This window comes from Salvelinus sp. IW2-2015, linkage group LG3 (assembly GCF_002910315.2).
Source record: "Salvelinus sp. IW2-2015 linkage group LG3, ASM291031v2, whole genome shotgun sequence".
Lineage (NCBI taxonomy): Eukaryota > Metazoa > Chordata > Actinopteri > Salmoniformes > Salmonidae > Salvelinus > Salvelinus sp. IW2-2015.
Genome location: NC_036840.1, coordinates 22347301 through 22362843, shown reverse-complemented (window position 1 = coordinate 22362843; position 15543 = coordinate 22347301). Strand labels below are relative to the sequence as shown.

The window sequence follows — 15543 nt, the reverse complement described above, 5'->3', positions numbered from 1 at the left end:
TAGCGATGGAGATTTCAGGGTTTTTGGTGGTTTTCCTAAGCCAGGATTCAGACACACCTAAGACATCTGGGTTGGCAGAGTGTGTTAAAGCAGTGAGTAAAACAAACTTAGGGAGTAGGCGTCTAATGTTAACATGCATGAAACCAAGGCTTTTACGGTTACAGAAGTCAACAAATGAGTGCACCTGGGGAGTGGGAGTGGGCTAGGCACTGCAGGACTGGATTAACCTCTACATCACCAGAGGAACAGAGGAGAAGTAGGATAAGGGTACGGCTAAATGCTATACGAACTGGCCGTCTAGCACGTTCGGAAAAGAGAGTAAAAGGAGCAGGTTTCTGGGCACGATAGCATAGATTCAAGGCATAGTGTACAGACAAAGGTAAGGTAGGATGTGAGTACATTGGAGGTAAACCTAGGCATTGAGTAATGATGAGAGAGATATAGTCTCTAGAGATGTTTAAACCGGGTGATGTCATCGCAAATGTAGGAGGTGGAGTAACATGGTTGGTTAAGGCATATTGAGCAGAGCTAGAGGCTCTACAGTGAAATAAGACAGTAATCACTAACCAGGACAGTAATGGACAAGGCATATTGATATTAGAGAGAGGCATGCGTAGCCAAGTGAACATATGGGTCCAATGAGTGGTTGGGCTGACTGGGGACACGGCGATTCAGACAGTTAGCAGGCTGATGCTAACAAGCTAACAGTTAGTAGGCCGGGGCTAAACAAGCTAGCAGTTAGCAGACTGGGGCTGGCAAGCTAGCAGTTAGCAGACCGGGTTAGCAAGCAAGCAGTTAGCAGGGGCTAGCAGTTAGCAGACCGGGGCAGGCAAGCTAGCAGTTAGTAGACCGGGGCTAGCAAGTTAGCCTTTGGGGGACGTCGCGATGGGGGTACGTCTGTTTTTGCATCTTCGTCTGTGGATCATCTGTGGATCTGTTAGGGCGGTATGCAAATTGTAGTAGGTCTAGGGTTTCTAGGATAATGGTGTTGATGTGAGAAGAGTAGTATGTAAACATTATTAAAGTGACTAGTGGTCCATTATTAAAGTTACCAGTGGTTCCATGTCTATGTACATGGGGCAGCAGCCTCTAATGTGCAGGGTTGAGTAACCGGGTGGTAGCCGCTAGTGATGGCTATTTAACAGTCTGATGGCCTTGAGATAGAAGCTGTTTTTCAGTCTTTCGGTCCCAGCTTTGATGCACCTGTACTGACCTTGCCTTCTGGATGATAACGGGGGGAACAGGCAGTGGCTTGGGTGGTTGATGTCCTTGATGATCATTTGGCCTTCCTGTGACATCGGGTGCTGTAGCTGTACTGGAGGGCAGTTAGTGTGCTATCGATAATGTGTTGGGCAGACCGCACCACGCTCTGGAGAGCCCTGCGGTTGCAGGTGGTGCAGTTGCCGTACCAGAAGGAGGGTGTGATGCGTCTCATCAGATTTGAGAAGTTTGATGTGTCCTGTGTGTCTCTTTGGAACAGGGCACCCCTCAATGGGGGTAATATCTGGCGTTTCGTGGGAAGTCGATGTTGCAGGGATTGGAGTGATTGATGCGCGTCGGATGAATCGTGTGGTGAATGAAGAAAAAGTGAAGTCTGTTATTTAGTTTTTTTAATATGGAGTCTCGCCCTACTAAAGTGTAGACTACAGAGTCAAAGTATTTGTTCCAAGACCAATGCAGTGTTATCATTGTAAAGCTTTTTGACATGTTTCAAGTGTTTGCAGAAGGGAGAAGACAAGATGAAGAAGACAAGAAGACAAGTTGTGGAAAAGATCTTATCATGTGTTTTAAATGTGATGAAAATGTGACATGTTGCAATTGTGTTTGGAATGCCCAACAATGGTGAAAGAGAATGACGTGGCCAAAGTCAGGGCTGTCCAGAGTATTTCATATGCAGCAGCTGTTAAAAGGGTTTGATTGGTGCTCCTGAATAGTCCATGGTGGTGGATAGGCATTCACCGAAGGCTGCAGGGGTTTTCATTTAACAGCAGGACCCAGATATGTTAAAGGTTAAGAAGGTGGACTTTGTGGCCTTTATAGCTATGATGATTAATGGCACTGCCAGGGGGAAGAGGAACTCCAGGAAAACAGATATCATTGTGGATGCAGCAGAACGGTTCCTGGGACTGAAAGTCTTCTTGGCGGAGGAGTTGCATAGATTATTGTCTCAAGCCATACCACCCTCTCAGGTTATAGAGCTTGAGAAGGGAGATATGGAGATTGAAAGGAAGGAAGAAGTGGGAGGCTTGGGGCTTTGTTTTTGTCAATGTTTTTATTTATTGTCTTATGTTGGGTGGATTTAGTTAGTTTTTCCTATCACGTATTGGTTTTATTTTTACATTGGTTTTTTTCAACCCTGTCCAGTTGGTGGCAGTAATAAACCATTTGGATTGTAGTCTGCCATAAAACCAGCAGAAGATGAAGAAGCCAGACTAGCATGTCGACTGACCTGTATGGTGGATGGAGAAAATAAATTAACATATAAAGTTAGGATTCATGAGGTACCATGTGAGAGCTTTTGTGCACAAGCCCCTTCAGTGTCATGAATATAAAATATTTGATAATGTGTCAAGTGTGTGCAGAAGGGAAGAGTATTGTATGCCAGATAAAGTGAAATGCTGCAACTGTGGAGGTGAACATGCACCTGAATTCCTGGAGTGCCCTGTTAGGGTGAAGGAGAATGAGGTGGCGAGGGTAAGGAGTGTCCAGCGTGTCTCCTATCTGAAGGCGGTGAGAAGATTGTAAGGAAAAAGTGTTGGGGAAGAAACAAGGGTAGTAGAGCCACCACGACCAATGCTACATGTTAAAAAGGTGGTATTTGTATTATTTATTGTAATGGTCACAAACTGTACAGCACAAGCGGAGAACAAGTCTAAGAAAATTGGAATCATTGTGAAATGCAGTTGAAAGTTTGGGTCTTTGTGATTTCACACCCGAGACAGTGCAAGAAATCCCTGTGCCTGTGTAGGGATGTATTTTTTTAGTGGACTATGATTAAAGAAGTGGTATGGATTTTGTTAGTTGACGTGTTTAATTTTCTATTATGTGGTTTTCCCCCTTTCCCGCAATGTTTTTGTTGTTGTTTGTTATTCAACATCCTGTCCAGCTGGTGGCGGTAATGCGCCATTAACATTGGATGCCATTCGCCGTTAAACCCTATCAAAGAAGAAGCCATAACACCATAGAAGAAAATTTGCGTTTTTTTGTGTAGTAAAGAAAGACCCATAGACCGAACTAAATAGGCTCCCGAACTCTCATTTGACTGAACATGTCTAAACTACAGTCGTTTCGTGTGTTTTTAAATGAGCGCTTAACGGAGGCTGCTGTGGAGATTTTCGGTGCAGTTGAGAAAGCGGTAGTGGAGTACCAGGAGGAGAATGATCGGCTACGGAGAATGCTGCGAATCACACCGGAGATAAAACTATGTGGAATAGGTTCGTATGTACATCTACTGATAACTAGATACAATCCTATTCAATTATTAACATGTTTAGGCTAAAAGTGAGCACCATTTAATCCATTTTAAAGAACAGTTTATGTGTGTCTTTCAGGAAAAGCTTATTGAAATAGCTAAACTGAAAAAAAAAAATATAAATCCAACATGCAACCATTTCAAAGATTTTACTGATTTACAGATTATTTAAGGAAATAAGTCAATTGAAATAAATTCATTGGGCTCAAATCTATGGATTTCACATGACTGGGCAGGGGTACAGCCATGGGTGGGCCTTGGAGGGCATAGGCCCACCCACTTGGCAGCCAGGCCCACGCACTCAGGAGCCAGGCCCAGCTAACAGAATGTGTTTTTCCCCACAAAAGTGCTTTATTACTGACAGAAATACTTCTCAGCACCCTCCCTCAGACGATCTTGCAGGTGAAGAAGCCGGATGTGGAGGTCCTGGGCTGGTGTGGCTACAAGTGGTCTGCTGTTGTGAGGTCGTTTGAACGTACTGTCATATTCGTAAAAACGATTTTGCAGGCAACTTATGGTAGAGAAATGAACATTAAATTATCAGGCAACAGCTCTGGTGGACATTCTTGCAGTCAGCAAGCCAATTGCACACTTACTCAAAACTTGAGACCTCTGTGGCATTGTGTTGTATGGCAAAACTGCACATTTTAAAGTGGCCTTTTATTGTCCCCAGCACAAGGTGCACCTGTATAATGATCATGCTGTTTAATCAGCTTCTTGCACAGGTTGGTGGCACCTTAATTGGGGAGAACGGGCTTGCAGTAAAGGCTGGAGCGGAGTTAGTGGAATGGTAACAAATACATCAAACACATGGTTTCCATGTGTTAGATGCCATTCCATTGACTCTGTTCCAGATATGAGCCGTCCTCCCCTCAGCAGCCTCCACTGGCTTCTTGATATGCCACACCTATCAGGTGGCTGGATTATCTTGGCAAAGGAGAAATGCTCACTAACAGGGATGTAAACAAATTTGTGCACAAAATTTGAGAGAAATATGTGCGTATGGATCATTTCTGAGATTTTTTTTATTTCAGCTCATGAAACCAACACTTTACATGTTGCGTTTATATTTTTGTTTAGTGTAGTATAGCTAGCTATGCCCTTGCCTGGAAACCCGAATGAGCGTTTGAAATGAGGGTTTGAATCAGGAAAGTTTCTCTCACAACCTCTACAAGCCGGAATGTTGATTAAATTATATTTTAATGTACTTTACCGGTCGTCCGAGCGATGATGGTAGGAATGTGAGACATATCCACGGGAAAGTATAATTACATAAACTTTTCAAAGCTCTGGTAGTACTTCAGATTTCTATCACCTGAAGCATGCACAGAACCATGTAAACACGTGTACGAGCTCGGCAAGAATGCATGCGTCTCGTGCATGTATTTTTTATCTTGTGCACATGCTTCAGGTGATAGAAATCTGAACAAAATACCAGTGCTTTGAAAAGTTTCTGTAATTATACTGTCCTGTTGATATACACTGAGTGTACTGAACATTAGGAACGCCTGCTCTTTCCATGACCGACTGACCAGGTTAATCCAGGTGAAAGCTATGATCTCTTATTGATGTCACTTGTTAAATCCACTTCAATCAGTGTAGCTGAGGAGGGAGGAGACGGGTTAAAAAAAAAGATTATTAAGCCTTGAGACAATTGAGACATGGATTGTGTATGTGTGCCATTCAGAGGGTGAATGGCCAAGACAAAAGATTCAAGTGCCTTTGAAAGGGGTATAGTAGTAGGTGCCAGGCACACTGGTTTGAGTGTGTCAGGAACTGCAGCTCTGTTGGGTTTTTCACACTCAACACCAGTCTCAACGTCAACAGTGAAGAGGCGACTTTGGGATGCTGGCCTTCTAGGTAGAGGTGCAAAGAAAAAGCCATAACTCAGACTGGCCAATAAAAAGAAAATATTAAGATTGCCGAAAGACACTGGACAGAGGAACTGTGCCTAGAAGTTGACATTGAGACTGGTGTTTAACGGGTACTATTTAATGAAGCTGCCAGTTGAGGACTCTGTTTTTCAAACTAGACACTCTAATGTACTTGTCCTCTTGCTCAGTTGTTCACCGGGGCCTCCCACTCCTCTTTCTATTCTGGTTAGAGCCAGTTTGCGCTGTTCTGTGAATGGAGTAGTACACAGCCTTGTACGAGATCTAAAGTTTCTTGGCAATTTCTCGCATGAAATAGCCTTCACTTCTCACGAATAGAATGACGAGTTTCCGAAGAAAGTCCTTTGTTTCTGGCCATTTTGAGCCTGTATTCGAACCCACAAATGCTGATGCTCCAGATACTCAACTAGTCTAAAGAAGGCCAGTTTTATTGCTTCTTTAATCATGACAACAGTTTTCAGCTGTGCTAACGTAATTTCAAAGGGGTTTTCAAATGATCAATTAGCCTTTTAAAATGATAAACTTGGATTAGCTAACACAACGTGCCATTGGAACACGGGAGTGATGGTTGCTGATAATGGGCGTCTGTACGCCTATGTAGATAAAAAAATCTGCTGTTTCCAGCAACAATAGTAATTTACAACATTAACAATGTCTACACTGTATTTCTGATCAATTTGATGTTATTTTTAATTGACCAAACATGTGCTTTTCTTTCAAAAACAAGGACATTTCTAAGTGACCCTAAACTTTTGAACGGTAGTGTATGTAGATAATGCTGAATGTATTTTTTTTTTGCCTAACTTACCCCACTCTCCCCTAAGGGTTAGGGTTTAGGGTAGATATATGTCCCAAGGATCCTGAATAGCACTAACATTTTCATTTCCCCTGAACAGTCGCTGAGATTATATTTGGTTGTCAATGCAAAATAGGCTGCTTATTTAATGCTAAGCTAAACCAAGACAGAGCAATGTGGTAGTTGATTTTGAAGTTGATTAGTGACAACGGTCCAATCGATATATTTAGACTTATTTTCTTTGTGCAAAGAGAGGAACAAAATCTATTTTCCTGGTTCCATTTTCAACCAAAGTGAGTTTGGTCTAAAATACAGAGCTTCATACTACTCAACACTGCCCCCGCATCTGCACAAGGAGTTGCGCGGTCCATTTCAATATTGAGTGAAAGAAAACTCTGTAGGAGGACTATGCAAGCAACGTAGGCAGGACTGCGTACTGCAAGGGGCCAGACATTTTGTGATTTAATACCATATTCATGTACTCCCCAGGCATTTTGTGATTTAAAACCACCTTCACGTACTCCGTTGCGCTGCGTTTGCGTAAGATTCACTATACAATCAGCACTCGCCTAGCCACACTAGTGTTGACCTCATGTGGGTGCTAACGTTAACAAGCTAGCAAGCAAACTAGGTAGTGCTACCTATCAACAGCCATTGTCAGCCAATCCATTTGGGGTTGGAGGCTATGGTGAGCTTCGATTGGTCACTTGCACCGCAATATCGGGCAGGATTTGCATAACGTTCAGCTTTCCCAAACTTTTGTCCCGCCCTGTTCAGCTCACTCGCCCATGATCGGATCGCTCAACGTCACCCACCCACTCGTTTCTCTCGCTTTCCTTCCATTGAAAGTGAATGGGTGAGTTTGAGCAGAACACTTTTGTCAAGTCTTCTCAAAATTTGTCGCGTTATGGGGATGTAAATTGTTCGATTTGCTCCTACAAGTCGACTGCATGAACTTTTTCAAAAATTGTGATCGAAGGTCATGAAGTGTTGACTGCAAGTTCTTGCTGTTGCTCTCCACCAACTTCCTCTTGCAGCCTTCACCTGCATTTAGTGAGTGTATTACTATTTGCGTTGCCCCTCCCCCCCACGCTGCTGCTACTCTCTGCTATTATCTATGCATAGCCACCTTAATAACTACCTACATGTACATAATTACCTCGTCACCAGAGCCCCCGCACATTGACACGTTGACTCTGTACCGGTACCCCGTTTATAGCCCCGCTATTGTTATTTACTGCTGCTCTTTAATTATTTGTTATTCTTATGTCTTACAAAAAAAAAAGTATTTTCTTACAAGCCCTAAACCAACAATGCAGTTAAGTAAGCATTTCACTATAACGTCTACTACACCTGTTGTATTCGGCGCATGTGACAAATACAATTTGATTTGATATGGAGGTTGCACTAGACATGTTTTATTTAGACATTATAAAGAACAACTTTGATAAATCAATGGCAACACTGCCATGTTGATCTTGGTCTTACTGTTTGAAAACATCATTAGTGTTCGATAGCACGTGAATGCCTTTTTCCACCAGAAACAAGACAGGGTTAGTGTTTCCTGTGGAAAATGTCAATAGTAAGCTAGTCATCGGAATGGAATATACCCAGCCCTTGGGTTCTCAACTATAGGTATGGACCACACTAGCTACGGCTTGTAACGCAGTATGTGATGGCTCCATAGTCAACCTTACTTACGGCTTAGCTAATGGAAAACGCAGCTATATATACACTGCATTACCAAAGGAATGTGGACACCTGCTTGTTGAACATCTCATTCCAAAATCATTGGCATTAATATGGAGTTGGTCCCCCATTTGCTGCTATAACAGCCTTCACTATTCTGGGAAGGCTTTCCACTAGATGTCGGGACATTGCTGCGGATACTTGCTTCGATTCAGCCACAAGAGCATTAGTGAGGTCAGGGCTCTGTGCAGGCCAGTCAAGTTCTTCCACACCGATCTCGACAGACCATTTCTGTATGGACCTCGCTTTGTGCATAGGAGAATTGTCATGCTGAAACAGGAAAGGGCCTTCCCCAAACTGTTGCCACAAAGTTGGAAGCACAGAATTGTCTAGAATGTCATTGTATGCTGGAGCGTTAAGATTTCCCTTCACTGGAACTAAAGGGCCTAGCCCAGACCGTTATTCCTCATCCACCAAACTTTACAGTTGGAACTATGTATTGGGGCAGGTAGCATACTCCTGGCATCCGCCATACCCAGATTTGTCCGTCAGACTGCCAGATGGTGGAGTGTGATTAATCACTCCAGAGACCGCGTTTACACTGCTCCAGAGTCCAATGGCGGTGAACTTTACGCCACGCCGACGCTTGGCATTGCGCATGGTGATCTTAGGCTTGTGTGTGGCTGCTTGGCCATAGAAACCCATTTTATGAAGCTCCGGACAAACAGTTCTTGTGCTGATGTTGCTTCCAGAGGCAGTTTGGAACTCGGTAGGCGCTTCAGCACTCGGCGGTCCGGTTCTGTGAGCTTGTGTGGCCTATCACTTTGCGGCTGAGCCATTGTTGCTCCTAGACGTTGCCACTTCACAATAAAAGCGCTAACATTTTTCCGGGGCAGCTTTAGCAGGGCAGAAATTTTATGAACTAACTTGTTGGAAAGGTGGCATCCTATGATGGTGCCACGTTAAGTCACTGAGATCTTCAGTAAGGCCATTCTACTGTCAATGTTTGTCTATGGAGAATGCATGCTCGATTTTATACACAGCAACTGGTGTGTCAGCAACTGGTGTGGCTGAAATAGCCGAATCCACTAATTTGAAGGGGTGTCCACATACTTTTGTGTATATATAGTGTACATATAACTATACATATGATGTGAAAATTATACCAATATAGACGTAATTATATGCCTCACATAAGTGATCTGGCAGGATGGGGGCTACACAGTTGTTACAGTACACATTTGATAGCATTTTACAGGAACATGAAGGCTAATGTAACACTTATTTTATTAAAAGGTTCTTCTGGCCTTGATGACGCCAAGAAGATCTACAACTACCGCCACTCAAGATTTTTGGGGGGGATATTCCAAATCAAATAGCTAAATGGTCCTTGGTATGACCTTCTTAAAACAATTCATATATCTTAGTAGAAACCCCCCTCCCCTAGCGTAGGCAGGACTTAGACTCTTATGGGTTAAACTAACCTGGTCTTGGCGATACTTTCTTCGGTGGAAGTGCAACACTATTTGGCTGGCAGCCAGACAAGTAAATGAGCTTACAATGAAAAAGCAAGGTCTTTTTTGCATAAACGATGCATGGCCATCTGATTTCTGTATCATCCATTTCCTTATGTTTTGCTCTGTGTTAACGTGGCCCCTAAGTTTAACTTGCTAGTTATCTATGTAAGTGGCTGAATTAATAAGGTGATGGCATCTTATTGTGTTAGCTTTCTGCCGTCAAAGCCCTTTGGATGAGTTATCTGTACTGCTGCCACTGCAACATGATTTTCTTGCATTTCTTTCTCCTCCGTTCTCGGCCCATCTGCTCCTCTCCCATCTTTTCCGAGCAGGCAGGCCCTTTGCCCTAGCGACTCCAGACTCCACACAGATACAGCGTGTACACATGCTGCTCCAGAGCCAGTACTTTTCATCCTTAAGACAAGCATGTTTTTGAAACTTTGTTTATTTGCACAATGTCTCTTGTTCACATTTGCTTGTAAATATCCAAACTCACTAAAAATGACATTTGGTAGCTCCTATCTATATATGTATAACTTTATGAGCTGGATTGTCTTTGCAATTAGTTTATTTTCGTTTGCGCTCGTTAGCATATTTTGCAAGCAGCCTCAATTTGAAATTCACACATTTTGTTAGTGTTCTGGTAATAGACGCCAAATGGTATCTTGTGCGTTTTTTTGGTGCCCACTTGTGTACAACGGTAATACCGTAAATTCTGGGATGAGAGAAGGATGGTATGAAAATCTGGATACCGCCCAACCCTAGAACATGCAAAAACTCAACACTTTAATTTGGTCTGTATTGCTTCATTACCATCTCCTCTTTATAACTAACACTGGGGGACAGCTGTGAGTGGAAAAACAAGCACTGTCCAAAATTCATGCAATTTCCTACTTAAACTTTTCAAATAAAGCCTAAACATACAGGTCTTAAAGGTCCAATGCAGCTGTTTTTATCTGTTGTCTACGTTTCTACCATAGCATTTTTATTGGATGGGGTTGCTAGCCCCAAGCCCAGCTGTCTGCCATTTCTGGTTTTGACGTTGATCTGTTAGTCCCCTGCCCTAGCCTTTTGACCTCAATGGTAGTGGATTGCAGTCTCATACCACATGATACCAGACGGGCTTCCGGTTGTGTACAAGCTGGCACATCAAGTCCTGCTACTGTGTAGTAACGGCTACAACAGAATGCTGTCAGAATATGCTGGTTTTGGAGTTAGCGGTTCATACCAGCAGCCCGAGACGGAGACAGTGGGTAGAGTAAGTTCAAATGAAATGTTATTCAACATTTACGAGGGATGTGTAGGTTTTCATCAATACAAATATATATGTGACGACGTTGACCATGGGACAGCATAGGAACGTCGGGGATTAGACCGTTTCTAATCCCCGACGTTCCTAATCCCCGACGTTCCTATCTAAGAACAATTTATCCTTGATTGCGGTACAGTTTTGGAAACTTTGAATGCGCAACTTAATTGTCATAAAATAACTATACAAAAGATTGAAGCAAAGTTTGTGTTCCCTTACCTGTTTCCATTAGCTCAGGAAGTGTCGTAGTTTACGTCATTAGACATGGTGTGTTTCATAGTAGGCATGTGAACTGGCTATAGGCCCAGGGCTTGTGCGACTGAGAGCAAATAGTCCGCTATCTACCTTTAGGCACGTCTAAAGGCTGTATAGATCATAGAGATCTATAATTCACCTGTATGATTCAAGTGTTCTAATTCATTCTGCTCTTCCTCTCCTTCCCTCCAGGCTCCCTGCAGCTCTCTCTTGCTGTCTCTGAAGAGGCAGTTCCCCCTGAACAGCAGCACTGTGAGCAGGAGTGGAGCCACAGTCTGGGGCAGGAGGACCCAAAGCCCACACAGATTAAAGAGGAACAGGAGGAACTCTGGACCAGTCAGGAGGAAGAACAGCTTCAAGGGCTGGAGCCTGATATCATAGAGTTCAAATTCACTCCTTCCTGTGTGAAAAGTGAATGTGATCAGGAGGTCTCACTTCAGTCCTTAACTCTTCCCCTGACCCAGACTGTGGAGAACAGAGAGCTTGACTCCACACCAGTGGATCTCAAACCTTGTGGCACTGTTACCAACTTAAAGGGTCTCGACATTCCTTGTGACCGTCCAAGTAATCAAAACAATGCCTCTGGCCACAGCTCAGCCGTAAGCAGCCACCCAGTAGGACTTTACAGCAGCCCACCAATGGATGCCAACGCACCATCGGGGGAACACCGCTCTAAACCCAGCACCACATCTATACTTATTCACTGCTGCAATGACTGTGGTGAAACATTTGCTCTGAAAGCTGACCTGCAGAGACATTTGACTCACCCCAAGAAGAGACCCAGTGAATGCCGCTTATGCAAAAAACACTACAACTCCACCTGTAAACTGAAGGCCCATGTTCGACTCTGTCAGGGTGGGAAACCCTGCCTTGTTTGTGGTGAGACCTTCAAATACAAAGGAGATCTGTCCAGGCACATGAAGACTCACAAAGGGGAGAAACCATTCAGCTGTAGTGACTGTGGGAAAAGTTTCAATCGCAAAGAGTACCTAACCGAACATATACGGACTCACACAGGAGAGAAACCATTTAGCTGTGGTGTCTGTGGGAAAACCTTCAGTCAAAGGGGAGCCCTAGGGAGGCATATACGGACTCATACAGGAGAGAAACCGTTTAGCTGTGGCGACTGTGGGAAAAGATTCAGGCAGAAGGGTGACCTAGGGAAGCATATGTTGACTCACACAGGAGAGAAAATATTTAGCTGTGGTGACTGTGGGAAATGTTTCAGTCGCAAGCATACGAACTGATCATATACCGACTCACACAGGAGAGAAACCATTTAACTGTCGAGACTGAAGGGTGACCTAAGGAGGCATATATTGACTCACACGCGTGATAAGCACACTGTTGCTCAGTTTGTGGTAGAACATTCATTCGTAAGGCTCATCTGCTGAAACACGTGAATAACGTCCACAAAAGAAAGAAGTCAGGACAAAAGCGGAAAGAAAGAAAATGAAGACATAACGTCTTCTGTCAGATGGGAATAAAAGTTCAAGTTTTTGTCATGTGCACAGGATAAGAAAAAAAGAAGAAACCACGCACACTGCTCTTGCTAGAAACCACGCACACTGCTCATTTCCCTTTTTATTAAGCTTTACGTACGTATCGGCCTCAAGGCCTTCGTTAGAGCTTTGAGGCCGGTACGTAAAGCTTAATAAAGAGCAGTGGTACTAGCAAGAGCAGTGTGCGGGTTTCTTCTTTTTTTCTCATCTTATTCAACTGTCACCATGCACCTGCAACAAAGATGGCGCAGATGTGCGAGTGCCTTTTTTGAATTTTAAGTGCACAGGATCTACATGGTGTACAATAAAATGCTTACTTGCAGGTTCACCTCTTGACAATGCAACAACAATAGAACACAAGTATGACAATAATGCAAATAAAGGCTCAGTTGAATAACAATAGAATAAAATGAATATAAATACAAGGAGGCCACTCAAACAAATTTACAGTAGAGTATTTACACGTGTGTTAGGGGAGGGGAATGTGGAGAGCAAAGTGTTGAATTGTGCAATAGTTAAGCAATAATAAGTAGATGTTTAGTAGCAGCAGTCATGGTGTACGTGTGTGAGTGCATGTGTGCCAAGGTGTGGAGAGTCGGTGCAAAGGAGCTGTTGGTGTGCAGGTGGTCAGTGCCAGTTCAGGCGTTGTGGGTCGAAACTGTCTCTGAGCCTGGCGGTCCGAGACACAACGCTCTGATACCGTCTGCCCGACATTAAGGGAGTGAACAGTCAGTGGCTGGGATGTGTGCGGTCCTTGATAATATTACGGGCCTTTCTCGGGCACTGCTTGGGGAAAACGCCCCGTATGGGTGGGACCACGGTCCCAGTGATGGACTGGGCCTTGACCAGATTGGTGGTGGTTGACCGTTGTGAAAAAAGTACTACTTAATTACTACACAAAACATATTTGTGCAGTAGTGACTATGTAGAGACTTGTAGGAGTTGTGTAGTTGATGCACTATTCAAGATACACAAGTAGGGTGCAATAGAAAAACACTAGTGTTTCCTGTAGTAATCAGGTAGATTTTTTACAACTTGTTGATTAGTAAATAAGTAGTCAAAGTACTATAGATTCACTACAAAAGCTTTTCAATAGTCAGAGCTTCTAGTGCTTGTTTGTATAGTGAATAAGTAGTTACAAAACTTCAGCCAGACTACACCGGCTTTTCAGTATTGATCAGGGCCCGGTTTCCCAGCGTTGGAACTTAGCGTTGGAACTTAGGCGTAACGACAGATGTCACACCCGTTTCCCAAAATGCCATGCAGTGCACTCTTTTACGAAGTGACACTTAACTGTCACTACAGGAGCTCTCCCGTGCTGAAAATGATTCCAGAATATAGGCTAAAGAGCTCACTGTAGCTGTTAAATGATTTATGCCTATTTGAAGTATAATTTTTTTTTTTTATCACTTTATTTTTTACACAGTACAGTTTTCCCATCAAGAGAAGAACTGTTCTGTAGCTTAGTATGTATTTAAGTGTTTGTATTATACGTTTTCCATGTGTCATGTAGTCTTAAGTGTTTTCTCGTGCTATTTTGTATGCTATGTTTGATTATGTCAATTCTGCATTTCTTCAGTTTGTGTAACTGAACAAGAACGAGTAAAGCCAAAGTCGTTCACTCGTTCGCCATTTAGAAAATATCAAGGTGACCTAAAAATAGGCTTTGATAACAGTGTTTTTTTGTAATTGCTCAACAAACCATTGTAGCCTAATGGCAGGCAGTAATTGGGCTTCAAGTAGGTCTACAGATATTCTATAATAAAACATGAAGTAGCAAGTTAAGCGACGTTGTCATAGACCTAATAGGTTGACCTTAAGCTTATTGGTTAAGCTACAGTGAAATGTGTGAGCTTTTAGAAAACAGTACACTATAGCCCTAATAGATACGAATGTTGGAGCGGCTCAGATGTAACCCGATGGCTTACTACTAGGTAGGTCTATTGATGACATCCCTTCCATGCATGTCCTAACGGTCTTAGCTGTTAGCCGTTGTCAGAGATGTATTGTGTTTAGCCTAGCTGTTTGCTAGCCCCATTTGAAATGTAGAAATGCATCCTCTGTTTTCATTATGCTAGCTAATAACGATGTGTTTTGTATGCAAATGTACAGTAAGCTCATAAGTATACTCACACATTCTACTTACCTATTTTGACCTGTTGCGAAGGAGGCCCTCGACATGACTAGAGGCCATTGTTGGTAGGATTAACATTGTTTATCATATTTTTTTCTTATTTGACTTCTGTTAGCAGATCATTGATAATGGCTTATAATTGGTTGTTTCGTGTGCATGTCTTTTAATAGAAAATAAAATATAAACTCTGTGGATGTGGAAAGCTGATGTTCTCCTGAGTAGAATGACACAATGTACAGGAAATTGTGTACGATGCAATATGTATGTCCATTATGAAAAACCTACTTCGTTTAAGCTAAGGGCCGCAGAATGAGCAGTGATGCTCCTTGGGTTGTACACTGTGGATTTGGAAACTAGCGGTGCTCCTGAGTAGAATGGGCCCCCCTTTTACTGCAACACAGTGTACAGGAAATTGTGTGCTACGGAGCAGTATGTCCAATATTAAAAACTTAGTGAACTTCGTACAATGCGGATGGGCTAATTAACAATAGGATTTAAGTGTTTTCCAAAGTTGATTATTATAATATTGTTATTACTATTATTAATAGTAGCATTAAATGTTTTGTTATATTACCATGATAATTATCTACAATAAAAATCATTACTTTTAATGTTGTTAGTCCTAACAATGTCAATGCTATATTATTTGTGCTTTAAAGGAGATTAATTTATCATTATTCAACAAAATGAAGAAAAAAATAACTGCTTACATTTCTTCCCTAAATGTTATACATTTCGACCATTTGTATTTTTCACCATTGCGGGACTTTTATTTTGGAGGAAAATCGCTGAGGTCATGGTCTTGATTCTTGCTGGCGGAACGGAGGGGCTATAGAGACTGCTGCGGACTACGCCAGAGAGAGAACTGTGGAATAGGTGTGTATGTAGATCTACTGATCGCTAGCTATAGTTCTACTCTATTAATAAACTGTTTAGGCTAACAGTGATCACTATTTCATCCATTTTACAGAGCAGTT

At 42.7% G+C, this 15543-nt stretch overlaps 1 pseudogene; it reads left to right on the top strand.

The window, feature by feature from the left end:
• Positions 1-3170: 3170 nt before the first annotated feature.
• On the top strand, positions 3171-15177 carry LOC111952632 (gastrula zinc finger protein XlCGF57.1-like; annotated as a pseudogene).
• The last annotated feature ends 366 nt before the right edge of the window (positions 15178-15543 follow it).